Genomic DNA, 15,461 nt, shown 5'->3' with positions numbered 1-15,461 from the left:
AAGTCAGATAACGCTCATTCCCTCTCAAGCTCTGCCAAGTGGCCAGACAGTACTCACACGTGAGATTTCCACATTAAGAAGAAATTGTATAGCAAATTATTGGGCCTTTTTAGCCATTTCCCCTTGTGAAAATAAAACAAAAATGGGCTAAAACAGTAATTTAGTAACGAAAGTGCAATTATTAGCTCTTCCCCACAGAATAGTATAAATTTCAACTGTGGGGTCAATATTGTCACAGCATCTCTAGCTGTATTCACTGTTTGTAAAATGTGGTCACTTATAGATAGTTCTGATGTTCTGGCACCTCAGGGGCTCTACCAATCTGACATGACCATTTCAGCAAAATCTGCATTTTAATATGGCGCTCCTTCCCTTCTGCGCTATGTACTGTGCTTGAAAAGTCATTTCCAAAAATATTTTATTTACGCAGCCCAATTTTACACAATTTTGCGAAACATCTGTTGGTTTAAAATGCTCATTACGCCCCTAGACAAATTCCTCAAGAGGAGTACTTTCCAAACTGGGGTCACATGTGATTGGTTTCTGTTGCTTTGGCACCAAAGTGGCTCTTCAAATCTGACATGGTGCATGCAGTAGTCTATTCCTGCCAAATCTGCACTCAAATTATGCTCCTTTCCTTACGAGCCCTAACAGTATTCACCACATATGGATTATTGGTGTATTCCGGAGACATTGCACAACAAATTCTATTGTCCATTCTAGTTACCATTCTGAAACGTAAAGATTTGGGGCTAAATCTACATTTTTGTGGGAAAATTTAGATTTCCTCTTTTTAAGGCACAACACTATAAAATTTTGTGAAGCACCGTGGGTTCAGGTTACTCACCACACCTCAAGATAAATTCCATGAGTGTGATGATTCAAAATTGGGGTTACTTGTGAGGGTTTCCACTGTTTAGGCATATTAGGGGCTCTGAAAATGTGACATGACATTAACTATCTTTTCTAGCCAATCTTTCATTCTAAAACATGAATTTTGCATCTTTCCTTCCAAGCTCTGCCATGCGCCCATACAGTAGATTTCCACCAAATATGAGTTATTGGTGTCCTCAGGAGAAATCGCACAACAAATCTACATCAAAAATACATTAAAAAAACAATCATTAAAAAGCAACAAAAAATGAAACAAATCAAGCACAATACTATAAGACATGCAGAAAATTAGTGCTGGAAGATGTCAGCCAGATATGGCACCGGAATAGTCTCATCTCTGGCTATGGTCCCCAGTCTGATCTTCAAACTATATTTTCCCTGAAACAGAGTTTTTCAGAGAACAAAAATTATTGGCTACAATCTTGCAGCCAGGTTCTTAGTCTTATTTCTTGTGGTTTGGGGAGCATGATTCAGCTGACAGGTTGAGTTAGCCCCCAAAACTTTACACAGCTATTTTGAAAGGCATTTTATAGATTGTATCCATAGATGCAGCACTTTTTCGCTGATTATTACACTTGTTATAAAATTAGACAGGAGTAGTAATAAGTGAACCTGTGGATAATCGGTTTCACCGAAAAAGCACGGGGAAAAAAAATCAGGGTCGGTGAGCAAAATTGATGCCAAATTTAACCCCAATAATGAACCCGATACATATCAATTGTGTTTTATTTCTTTTCAATTGCATGATTAGTAATGGGGGCTCTCAGACACCTCCCTTTACTAATCTAGGGCTTAGTGACAGCTGTGAACTGTCATTAACCCCTTAATACCCCGACTGCCACCACATCAGGGCAATCTGTATAAGCCGGACAAAGCCTGGAATTGTCGTATCTCATGAATGCAACATTTCTGGGCAGCTGCAGGCTGGTATTTTTAGGCTGGGTGGGCCAATATCCCTGATGCCACCCATCCTGATAATACCAACCCCCTCCTGTCTGCTTTACCATGACTGGATATCAAAAATGGATGGAGCTCGAAGTCTTTTTTTCCCTCTCTTTTGATATCCAGCCATTTGTAGCCCACACCATTTTTTTTACAGTGATTTCCCTGGCCAATCACAGCCATGGCATCCAGAAGTGCCTACAGCCTAAAAGCTTGCTCTACAACCTTTCATAAAGCTTTATTCGAGTGATAAACCCGAACAAGAACTGGACGCACAGGCAAAACTATGTATTTGGGGTTCAGCATCGGAAACAAGGTGTTCAGTACGACTCTCGAACTTCACAGTTCAGGTTCGCTCATCCCTAGTCAGCAGATGTTACAATAGCTTTCAATCAACTTCTATGTAGTTTTTATGAATTCTTAAGAGCTGATGTATCAATAAATATTACATATAATCTTATCTGTCACTTACAAAAGGTGCTGAACTAGTTCCCTATAATACTGTCATATTTCATGTCATGCTATGTATTCGTCACTCTGAATTTCCCTTCGAAATCCCTTCCACTTTCTGCTGCCTGTGTCATATGAGCTGTAATAATTGCAATTGTTTGCCCTGCAGAGAAATTGTTTTGTATCTTGGTTCCTGTGGATAAATCTGGTGACCATATATGGTACCGGCTGAATGGAATCCGACTGTTTTATTTGTGTTTCCATGGTAACTAGATGAGATGTTACAGTACCGCAAGACTGCATGTTGGACTGTGCATGCTCACTTACCAAGGAGCATAAACTAGGGAAATTCATCTCAGACGTCTGGATTACGGGGCAAACTTGAGCATTTTATACAACCTGTGCTTACTTCCAGCTGAGCTCAATTACAGTAATGTGAAATGTTGTGTTTTTTTTTTAATCGACTTTTAATTATTTACATATTTGCATTAGTCATTACAGAGCGGACATTCTTTATTATAAGGACCTCCACCTCCTAAATTCCACTTTGAGCGTCACCCAACGGTCCCAATTCCAACACACAGAAACTGTAGCTCTTTGCAGTGTCTTGCATTGATTATCTCCTCTTTCTCGGGTTAATTTCAGAATCATTGTTGCCATGGTAACGTCAGTGAGCCCTTTATATAGCAACTTAGCAAATGACATCATCTTCAGAATTCGGTCCGCCTAGCTTCCAGGAAGCAGTACAAGGAATTGTATGCTATAACTCTATAATCTCATTTGAGCCCTTGAGAAAATAAGTACACGATCGTTTAAAATGTGTAAATCTCTCTTCCTTCCTTTTTGTTGACTTCTTTAGAAGCAATTACTTGAGCAATAAATCTTTCAGCCATGAAGGTCAGAAGTAAAACAATTTGCTTCTAGATTTCACAGGACCTAAATTAGATATGAACTTATAGTTAAATTCCAATTTAGGTCGCGCAAATGAACCATTTATGAAGGCAAATATTAGGAAAGTCAACAGAAATTGTTAGCTGGACTGATATCATGTGCATCTTTTACTGTATCTAGTGTTGGATAAATCCCACTTACATTTAGCTTCTTTACAGCATAAATTTACAGTACCCTATTACAGGTATGGTCTCAGTTTGGCTAGTTGTGGCACATCCCTTAGGCCCCTTTCACATTGCGTTCTGATCTCCTTTCAGAGGTACCGTCGAGGCTTCAGTCCGAACCCCCTGCAAAACAGGCTTTGGATGCATGCGCCAGTGGGGCCATTGACTATAATGGTGCAGACGGACTCACCATGTGCTCTGTAATGCACCATTTTCGGGAGTATACACTTTCTGTAGGCAGACATCCAGACATAGTAGACTGCATCTGGGTGTCCGTATACTCCTGAAAATGGTGCACGACAGAGCACACGGTGACACCATCTGTACCATTATAGTCAATGGCCCCATAAGCATATACGTCCAAAATTCATTTTGCGGGGGTTCGGACGGAAGCACCGACAGGACCACTGAACGGAGGTCAGAACGCAATATGAAAGGGGCCTTATACACATACCACCAATGTCCTATCAGTAAACTTTCATCAACTGTCCACCACTGATTGTCTACAATGAAGTAGCACTGTGCTACTTTTTCTGTGGATCTTTTTGAATTTTTCTTGGTTGTCATGATTAAAGACAAAATATAAAAGGCCAACCATGCAACTTATGGAGAAATCTAAGCAGAGAGAATCTGTCAGCAGGTATTTGCTTCCTCATCTGAAAGCAGTATTATGTAGCCAAAGAGATCTTGAATCCAACGATGTATCACTTAGATTACTGGGAGCAGCCGTTCTGACACGATCAGAGTTTTTAGATTTGGTCATGAAGCAGAGCTGAAAAAGCTGTCCCAGCCCACATCAAGCTCTTTATATACAATGTCATCGACAGTGAGGTGCACATCACAAGAGGGGAAGGAGTCTGACAACATGGCATGAGCCAGCTAGTCACAGCAATGTTAATGTGCTAGTGATAAACAAATTCAGTTGAACCCCTTAACGACAAATGACATACTATGTCCATCATACATCATTTCCCTACATTTGATGCCGGCTTGCATCTTTCCCTGCACATGACACATAAATTAATCAGCCATCAAGTGAATAACAGCTGCAGTTAATTAACATGTTAATGTCACTGTCAATCTCTGACAACCGCATGGAAAACATGCCAGCAGGGGGGCACTCTTTGCTACACCCTCATCGGCGCTCTTACTACCTGATTGTGGGACACCGATGAATTGTCATGACAGCCAGAGGTCAGCTGATTACCCATGTGTTTGTCAGCACAATACCTCTGTGAAAGCTGTTCATCACAGTACTCCTGTGAAAGCTGGTTTTCATAGGAGACTGTGACTTCTTCTATTGCTGCTTATGGAATAAATGGTCAAACTATTGCAGGTTCATGTTTTCAAGTTCCCTAATGGAACTATTAAATGCAGTGCAAAACAGAAAAAAAGTCCAAATCACCCCCCTTTTACAACATTAAAAAATTAAGAAATAATAAAAACTACACATATTTGGCATCACTGCATTCATATAAGTCCGATCAATCAAAATATAAAATAAATTAATCAATAAACAGCGTAATGAGAACAAAATAAAAATGCTAGAATAGCAATTTTTCAGCCACCGCAACAACAGAAAAAAATGTCATAAAATGCAATCAAAACATCGTATATACCCCAAAATTCCATGAATAAAGACATCCGCTTGGGGCACGAAAAACAAGCCCTCACACAGCTCCATATCACAAAAACGGAAAAGGTTACAGTTCTCGGAAAGTCATAATCAAAGCAAGATTTTTTTTACCATTTTTTACATGTTTGGTTTCTGCATAATCATACTGATCTGGAGAATTATACTGACAAATCAGTTTTATGGTAAAATGAATCCTGTAAATAAAAAGGAACTATTGCAGAATTCTACTTTTTTTTGCTATTTTTACACATTTGGATTTTTTTTTCACCATCGTAAGGTAAAATGAATGGTGCCATACATTAGCAGAATTGCTCAATCAGGGCCTACAATAGGTGGAGTAAATTTATCAACGCCCAGACGGACTATTTCCAATGTGATAAGATTGCCCTTCCCCAAGTTGCTGACTAAAGGGACTCTGTCACCAGGTATTTGCTACCTCATCTCAGAGCAGCATAATGTAGAAAAAGGGACTCTGATTCTAAGTAGTTGTGTCACCATCAGAGTTCTAAGGGGTACTTTACACGCTGCGACATTGCTAGGATTTGCTGGCGATGTCGAGCGCGATTGCACCCGCCCCCGTCGTACGGCCGATATGTGGTGATCGCTGCCGTAGCGAAAATTATCGCTACGGCAGCATCACACGCACATACCTGCTCTGCGACATCTCTGTGACCAGCGAACCGCCTCCTTTCTAAGGGGGCAGTTCGTTCAGCGTCACAGCAGCGTCACTGAACCACCGCTCAATAAAAAAGGAGAGGCGGAGATGAGTGTCCGGAACATGCCGCCCACCTCCTTCCTTCCTCCTTTCCCGGTGGACGCAGGTAAGGAAATGTTGGTCGCTCCCGCGGTGTCACACATAGCGATGTGTGCTGCCGCAGGAATGACGAACAACATCGTTCTGGTGGCAGCAGCGATATTAAGGAAATGAACGACGTGTCAACGATCACCGTTTTGAAACGATTTTTTGATCGTTGTTCGTCGCTCATTGGCGCCGGATGTGCGTCACTAATGACGTGACCCCCACGATATATCAGCAGCAATGTCGCAGCGTGTAAAGTACCCCTTAGATGTAGCAGAAACCAGAGCTGAGAAAGCTAACTCCACCCACACCACATCTTTCTGTGTATATTGTATATTGACAGTAAGTTGCTAATCACAGAAGGGGTCATGGTCGTTCTAGTAGGCAGTGAGCACCAGTCCATGCACTGATAATATCCTGGTGTTAAAACCTTCATAGTTAATGAAAAAATTATCAAATATTCTAAATTTAGTGAATTCAGTGTTTTAACCCTTACATCATAACATCCTCAGATTACATAGCAAAAACTTCCTGACAGAACTGCTTTGACTACTTTCACTCTGCGTTTTGCCTTACGTTTAGTGGTTCCGTTGGGGCATCCGTCCGAACCGCCCCTCTTCCACCCCGCAAAGCGTGTTTAGGATGCATGCGCCGACAGGGCCATTGACTGTAATGGAGCACACTACGATAGTGTGTGCTCTGTTTTGTACTATTTTCGAGCAAATATACGTTTTCTGCAGGCGGACACCAAAACGTAGTCGACTACGCCTGCAGAAAATAGTACAAATCAGAGCACACGCTAACATGGTCTGCTCCATTACAGTCAATGGCCCTGTCGGTGCATGCATCCTAAACACGCTTTGCAGGGTGGAGGAGGGGCGGTTCGGATAGATACCCCGATGGGACCACTAAACGTAAGGCAAAACACAGTGTGAAAGGGGCCTTTAAGTATCATGAATGTATCATGCTCAGGGAAGATCATGAATTAATCTAGCGTCAGATGGTGACAGCTAGAGCTGAGCGGACTCACAAAAAAACAGGACTGGCGGGTTCATAATCATTTTCTTAAAAAATCCGGATCCAGTCCAGAGTCTGGTACCCATATAAGTCTATGCGAACCAGAAACTAGGGATTAAAAATATTGGTGGAAGAGATAGGGGGATAGGAGCGCGCGCGGTGTACTCACCCATGCTCCATGTCATGGCAGCAAGCTGCTTCTGAGTCGCGCATTCACTTTCGGAGCTGCGTGGGTCTAGATCGTGCACTAAAAGTAAAGGTAGATGCTAGAATGTATGGGCTCTTTTCAGGTATGACGTAATGTGTCACGTGATAGGGGAGCGTGTTCAAAATGCAGCCCATGATGTGTCCTGCTCTGCTCAGCCTAAGTGGCCTGCTTCATGAAGCAGGCAGCCCAGGATGAGCTGCGCCTACAATGTGTACTCCTCTGTTCAGCCTGAGCAGCCTGCATCATGAAGCAGGCAGCCCAGGATGAGCCGCACCAGCGGTTTCCTCCTCTGTTCAGACTGGGCTTCCCGATACATGAATTGTGCACCAGGAGGCTCAGGATGAGCTGTGTCGGCGTTGTTTCCCCCTCTGCTCAGCCTGAACCTCCTGGTGCATGAATCGTGCACCAGGATGCCCAGGATGAGCAGCGCCAGCGATGACCCGCAGACAGCGTCTTTGAGCGGAAGCAGTCAGACGCAGTCACAAAGGCTGGGGACGCATCTGACTGCACCAATCACAGACGCCAGGCCGGCAGGTGGGCTGGTAAAACCGTGCATATGAAATGAGCAGCACAGGGAGACAGCAGGAGCAGTGTACAGCCGGACAGGAGCTATATATTCACATATACAGTGCCTACAAGTAGTATTCAACCCCCTGCAGATTTAGCAGGTTTACACATTCGGAATTAACTTGGCATTGTGACATTTGGACTGTAGATCAGCCTGGAAGTGTGAAATGCACTGCAGCAAAAAAGAATGTTATTTTTTTTTTTATTTTTTTTTTTAAATTGTGAAAAGTTTATTCAGAGGGTCATTTATTATTCAACCCCTCAAACCACAAGAATTCTGTTTGGTTCCCCTAAAGTATTAAGAAGTATTTCAGGCACAAAGAACAATGAGCTTCACATGTTTGGATTAATTATCTCTTTTTCCAGCCTTTTCTGACTAATTAAGACCCTCCCCAAACTTGTGAACAGCACTCATACTTGGTCAACATGGGAAAGACAAAGGAGCATTCCAAGGCCATCAGAGACAAGATCATGGAGGGTCACAAGGCTGGCAAGGGGTACAAAATCCTTTCCAAGGAGTTGGGCCTACCTGTCTCCACTGTTGGGAGCATCATCCGGAAGTGGAAGGCTTATGGAACTACTGTTAGCCTTCCACGGCCTGGACAGCCTTTGAAAGTTTCCACCTGTGCCGAGGCCAGGCTTGTCCGAAGAGTCAAGGCTAACCCAAGGACAACAAGGAAGGAGCTCCGGGAAGATCTCATGGCAGTGGGGACATTGGTTTCAGTCAATACCATAAGTAACGTACTCCACCGCAATGGTCTCCGTTCCAGACCAGCCCATAAGGTACCTTTACTTTCAAAGCGTCATGTCAAGGCTCGTCTACAGTTTGCTCATGATCACTTGGAGGACTCTGAGACAGACTGGTTCAAGGTTCTCTGGTCTGATGAGACCAAGATCGAGATCTTTGGTGCCAACAACACACGTGACGTTTGGAGACTGGATGGCACTGCATACGACCCCAAGAATACCATCCCTACATTCAAGCATGGTGGTGGCAGCATCATGCTGTGGGGCTGTTTCTCAGCCAAGGGGCCTGGCCATCTGGTCCGCATCCATGGGAAGATGGATAGCACGGCCTACCTGGAGATTTTGGCCAAGAACCTCCGCTCCTCCATCAAGGATCTTAAGATGGGTCGTCATTTCATCTTCCAACAAGACAACGACCCAAAGCACATAGCCAAGAAAACCAAGGCCTGGTTCAAGAGGGAAAAAATCAAGGTGTTGCAGTGGCCTAGTCAGTCTCCTGACCTTAACCCAATTGAAAACTTGTGGAAGGAGCTCAAGATTAAAGTCCACATGAGACACCCAAAGAACCTAGATAACTTGGAGAAGATCTGCATGGAGGAGTGGGCCAAGATAACTCCAGAGACCTGTGCCGGCCTGATCAGGTCTTATAAAAGACGATTATTAGCTGTAATTGCAAACAAGGGTTATTCCACAAAATATTAAACCTAGGGGTTGAATAATAATTGACCCACACTTTTATGTTGAAAATTTATTAAAATTTAACTGAGCAACATAACTTGTTGGTTTGTAAGATTTATGCATCTGTTAATAAATCCTGCTCTTGTTTGAAGTTTGCAGGCTCTAACTTATTTGCATCTTATCAAACCTGCTAAATCTGCAGGGGGTTGAAGACTACTTGTAGGCACTGTAGCTCTTTCAAAGACAAGTCCAGCAATAGCTTTACATGGCCAGCCCACTCCTCCATCACTGAGAAATCAGCAGTTGAATTGATATGTAAATGAGGCTGATGAGTTGTTGTAAAAAAGCCATGCTAGGTTTCCTCAAATATGTGTAGAAATAGTCCCAGTGCAATCCAATAAAAAATTGCATTATGCTCACACCAATGTTAACCAATGAGTCAGTGCTGATAGGTGATTTCTTTTTCTCAGTTGTTCCTGGCCTAAGGAAAAATTAGTGCATTGTCACGTAAAACAGCTGAAATTTACCAACGGGTACGAGAATAAAATTGGACATCACAATAACAATCCGTATGCCATCCGATTTTTACTGACACATTACCATTCTATAGCATAGAACATTGTGAATGGTCTATAAATGATTGGAAAATAATAGTTGCTGAGAAATAAAACACAATTTATATGGATAGCATACGCATGCGAAGATAGAAAAAAAATCGTACACTCGTCCAACTTTTCTGGATGAAAATCAGACCTCAAATGTGAGCGAACCGTATGCAGGAGGAAGGGAATAGAGCTGGACAGGGAATAGAGCTGGAGTGACAGAGGATTCTATTCTGCAGTCTCATTTGCATAACAATTCAAATGCTGATTTCTCAGTAACGAGGACTGGACTGGCCATGTAACGGTATTGCTGGACTTGACTTTGAATTATATATAAATGCTTTGGGGTGTGAATTCCTGCTGACAAACTCACTTTAAGGCCTCTGCCACACTCACGTGAATTTCACGCACGTGCCGAGAGACACGTATTTTCCCTGCGTGTTGTGTGCAGGTAAGTACGTGTCTCTGGTACGTGCGTGACACGTGTGTTCTACGTGTGCTATCCGCGATAGCACACGTAGAATCAGTAATTATTATACTCACCTGGTCCTTCCTGATGTCCGCGCTGCTGTCCATGGTGCTGATCCTCGGTCTCCAGCCCTCCCGTCTCCCCGCTGCTGCTGCTGCCAGGCTGTGAAGTGAATATTCAATGAGAATAATGAGCGGCGGTCGGCAGCAAGAGGCAGCAGCGGCAGAGACAGGAGGGCTGGAGAAGGTGAGTTAATGTTTTTTTTTTTTTTTAACTGACATGTGTGTTTTCTCCGGCGCGTGTCACACGGGACCGCATCCACACTACACCCGTGTGGTGCGGGTGCGGGCCGTGTGACACCCGTGCTGCCGGCGAAAAACCGGACATGTCAGCGCTTTGAAAATCGCACACACGTACAAACGCACACGGACACACGTTCCGTGTGGTTTTACGTGTGTGTGCCTGCTACAATAGGGTAGCATTGGTTAAAGTGTCTCCGTGCCGCCGGTACGTGTAAAAAATGACAAACACGTGCCGGAGGCACGGATGTGTGGCACAGGCCTAAAGCAGGCTTTACATGCAACAACATCGCTAACGAGATGTTGTTGGGGTCATGGAAATTGTGACGCACATCCAGCCTCGTTAGCGACGTCGTTGCGTGTGAAATGTACGAACGACCGCTAATGATCAAAAATACTCACCATATCATTGATCGTTGACACGTAGTTCAAATCCCAAATATAGTTGCTGGTGCTGGATGCAGGTTGTTCGCCGTTCCTGAGGCAGAACACATCGCTACGTGTGACACCCCAGGAACGACGAATAACACCGTACCTGCGTCCTCCGGTAATGAGGTGGGCGTGTCTTTCCTTTGGCTGCTCTCCGCCCCTCCGCTCGTATTGGCCGCCTGCCTTGGGACGCCACTGTGACGCCGCACAAACCGCCCCCTTAGACAAGAGGCAGTTCGCCGACCACAGCGACGTCGCTAGGAAGGTAAGTACGTGTGACGGGGACTAAGGATATTGTGCACCACGGGCAGCGATTTGCCTGTGACGCACAAACGAGGGGGGGGACGGGTGCTTTCACGAGCGACATCACTAGCGATATCGCTGTGTGTAAAGCCCCCTTATGCCTTTTGACCACACTTTTAATTTTGCCTATGGCCAGAAAAATAGTCCTTGCTGATATAATCCTGTGCAGGAGCATAATCCTTCAATAGAAGTATCAAATAAGAAGGAAAAAGTATTTTTTGCAGAGATAGTTTTTCCTACTGATGATAAAAAAAACTCACTACTAAAATATCTTCTTAAGGTATGTCCAATTCAATATTGGCAGAGGAAATTGTGGCAACAACTGTGTGGTTTTGCCACATTTTGGCATGTGTTTTTATATTCTTCTTATTTTATTTTTCCTCCTTCATTTGAATTGGTGATTTAAAAGGAACCTGTCACCAGATTTGGCCCCTATAAGCTGCAGCCACCACCAGTGAGCCCTTATATACAGCATTCTAGAATCCTGTATATAGGCGCCCAGGCTGATCTGTATAACTTAAGAAACACCTTTACAATACTCACCTAAGGGGCAGTCCGATGGGTGTCGCTGCTCTCGATCCGGTGCCTCCTCTTTGTTGCAATCTTCATCCTCCTTCTACCCAGCCCAGTGTTGGTGACGCGTCTAACATTATCCACACATTCCGACACTGTTGTCCTATGCAGGCGTACTTTTATCTGTTCTGCTCAGGGAAGATCAAAGTACTGTAATGCGCAGGAACAAGGAAAGGTTAAAGGCCGCCCTTGCATGCACACTACAATACTTTGATCTACCCTGCTCAGGGCAGATCAAAGTACTCCTGCAAAGGACAACAATGCCAGACTGTGTGGATAATGTAGGACGTGTCTTCCACACTGAGCTAGGTAGGAGGATGGCAATCACAGCGGAGAGGAGGCGCCAGACCAGAGAGCAGCGACACCCATCGGACCGGACCACCCCTTAGGTGAGTATAATAAAAGTGATTATTACATTATACAGAGTGACCTGGGCACGTATATACAGTATTATGGAATCCTGCATATAAGGGCTCACTGGTGGTGGCCGCAGCTTATAGGGGACAAATCTGGTGACAGTTTCCCTTTAAAGCACAAAGAATTGACAAGCTGCAGATCTGAATCTCCTTTTTAATGGTCATAATGAGCAGTAAAACCAATGGAAAAAAATACAACTTGTGAACATACCCTTATCTTTGTTCTCACACATGTGCAGTGTGAAAACCATCAAATCAATTCATCTTAATCCTTATAAGGCTTATTAGGGACTGTTAGAAAAAAATGTCTTTAAGAAAACATGCAGATTTATAAGGCAAGGATAAACAATTATTTATGTCATTTCAGTCTTCAAATTCAATTGAAATACAATGTCCCAAGAATGACAAAAGTATTTTAGGAGTGATACCTTTATAGGCTAACTAGAAAAATTATATTAGCAAGCTTTCAGAGCACAGAAGCTCCTTCTTCAGGCAAATTACAAATGAATTACTGAGACCAAATTACAACATTTAAATGAATGTTACAACAGTACATGGGAAAAATGATGCCTCCTAAAGATAAGCCAAGAAAATCAAATTAAGTTTTTTCTTAGAAATGCAGATGAGTTGGAAGTGGTCTGTTCAGATCACTTCTGAGGTTCTTCTGGTGGAGGTGTAAAGTGTCCATGTATTGTGTCATAAAACCAGGTGTTAAATTGAGTCCTTTTGTTGAAGATCCAAACATCCTTAGCTGTTCAATTTAACACCTGGTTTTATGACTCACTACATGGACACACTTCACACCTCCACCAGAAGAACCTCAAAAGTGATCTGAACAGACCACTTCCAACTCATCTGCATTTCTAAGAAAAAACTTAATTTGATTTTCTTGGCTTATCTTTAGGAGGCATCATCTTTCCCATGTCCTGTTGTAACATTCATTTAAATGTTGTGATTTTGTCTCAGTAATTAATTTGTAATTTCCCTGAAGAACAAACCTCTGTGCTCTGAAAGCTTGCTAATATAATTTTTCTGGTTAGCCTATAAAGGTATCACTACTAAAATACTTTTGTCATTCTTGGGACTTAGTATTGCAATTGATTTGTCTGGCTAACACGGTACCACAATATTACCCTGTATTGCACAGTCTAAAAATTCAAAATGCAAAATATCCGACAATCCATGAATGGTCGCTTAGAACCTTTTTCATAGACCTTTTGCAATGTTGCTTTGTTTGTACACAGATGCAATTAGTCACATCAGTCCCTGTTCCTCGGTGAATATCTGATTTGCCTATCCCAGACACAATTTACACAGAAAGCCAATTGACCTCTGAATATATATTGGAGCGTGGGAGGAAATCCCAGCACGTCATGGTGAATGGAAGGACATAAAAGCCTGTAGGTTTATTACTGACGGGGAGTAATGTTTTTGCATAGTGAGCAAACCAAACCCTTATTGAAGTAATTCAATAATTGCATTAGTGGGATTAAAAAAGAACAAAACAATAAAATTATATATATATATATATATATATATATATATATATATATATATATATCATAACATATGGTAATGCCATAATTAGAATGACCTATATATTAAAGTTAAAATGCTGTATATATCAAAATACAGCTTCACCTCTCCACCCCCAAATACATTTTTACATACAATGTGTTCAGTAATGTATATTTACCCTGAAATTGGTCTTTTAAAAAAAAAATATGACTCGTCCAAAAACAAGTCTTTAGTAAAATATGTAAATATAGAGAAAAGAACAAAAAACGCTCACCACTGCAGAGACAAGCCTGAATATATCCTCCTGTTAATGTCCTTTAGTCCGGCACGGATTACAGCAGCAAGCTGAGAAGGTAATGGAACAGAACAATGGAAAAGATCCAGCTGGACTCCAAGGGGATGAATAAAAATGCTTCTTTATTTGTATGAACGTATTTGATGAATATGAATGTATTTGTGGACCTGAGGAAGGCGTTCCGCCGAAACGCGTTGTGGTATACATCTGCCATTCATCAGTGTGCACAAGCCGGTGTTTTCATTTGCAATATGGATATTTATTTTTAACCAAGTTACAAATAAAAAAGCATTTTTATTCATCCCCTTGGAGTCCAGCTGGATCTTTTCCATTGTTCTGTTCCTTTAGTAAAATATAGAGCACTGCAATGTTCCTTATAGTGCAGAGAAAATTTTGTTGTTTCATCAAAAATGAGCCCTACTCCAAAAATAAGCCCTAGTTACTGTTCAATAAGGAAGTGTCCAAGCAGCTAAAAAAGTTGAAGGGTCCTACAGTATTCTTTATCAAAAAAAAGTAGACAGCCCCCAAAAAAACACAGTCGTCAGACCTCAAGCAATTAGAGTTGGCAACTGCTGGTGGTGGATGGGCTCTCATACAGAGATCTGCGTCACTATCAGGCCCTTCGCAATTCCAGTTGCATTTCACTGCAGCTCTCACAAATAGACAGGGTACCAGTATCACTCTGCACAAGTAATACTGTTTCTAGTAACCAGGGTGAGGTACCACTATAGAACGCAGGGAGGCCTGACAGTGATGCAGATCTGTATGTGAGAGCCCATTCACTTGCTAACGCTAATTGTTTGGGTCTGGTAAGTGTAATTTTTATAGGGGGTTTCTGCTTTCTTTTGTGTGTAATCTTAGCAGTACATAGAGAATAATAAATTTAAGCAGGTAATTTAAACCTTTGTAAATAGGACTAGTTCTGCTCTATGAGAATAGCGGATCAGATAAGAAAATGTGCATCTGAGCCAGTCATAGGAGTATAACAAAATGCTGATGTTCCAGAATGTGATGATATGATTAGATTTAAACAAATGTAAAGTTAAATGTGGATTGTTGTTTGTGGGAAAATATAAGACATCCCCTGAAAATAAGCCCTAGCGCAATTTTCAGAGCTAAAAATAATATATGACCCTGTCATATTTTTTGGGAAACACGGTAGTTGCCAAATTGTTGCAATATTTATTGTGCAAAAGTAGGAAGACATAAAGAAGAGTATACATATCTGGCACTGCCATAAACTCAAAATAAAGAAATAAAGTAAAAAAAAAATGATGGAATTGTCCTTTTCAAATCTACACTTATACGATATATACTGAAATGTGGCCTGAAGAAGGTGGAGATGTGAGTAAAAAGGTTATGGTGGCATCTCTGGAATAAGAGCGGTGGGGGATGGGTGTAGTGGTATATCTAGGCTATTTTATTCTCACTGGACAATCCCTTTGACAGTACAAATATATTTTTAGTTGTTTACAAAAATTATCTGCATCAATAAAATATTTAA

General features: G+C 42.1%; 1 protein-coding gene across 1 annotated transcript in view; it reads right to left on the bottom strand.

The window, feature by feature from the left end:
* CACNG6 (calcium voltage-gated channel auxiliary subunit gamma 6) overlaps positions 1–15,461 on the bottom strand; it is a 276,802-nt gene that overhangs the window by 189,756 nt on the left and 71,585 nt on the right. The gene's annotated exons all lie outside the window — the stretch shown is intronic.

This window comes from Anomaloglossus baeobatrachus, chromosome 11 (genome assembly GCF_048569485.1).
Source record: "Anomaloglossus baeobatrachus isolate aAnoBae1 chromosome 11, aAnoBae1.hap1, whole genome shotgun sequence".
Lineage (NCBI taxonomy): Eukaryota > Metazoa > Chordata > Amphibia > Anura > Aromobatidae > Anomaloglossus > Anomaloglossus baeobatrachus.
The sequence above is the reverse complement of the archived record's forward strand: the minus strand, read 5'-3'. Positions and strand labels throughout refer to the sequence as shown.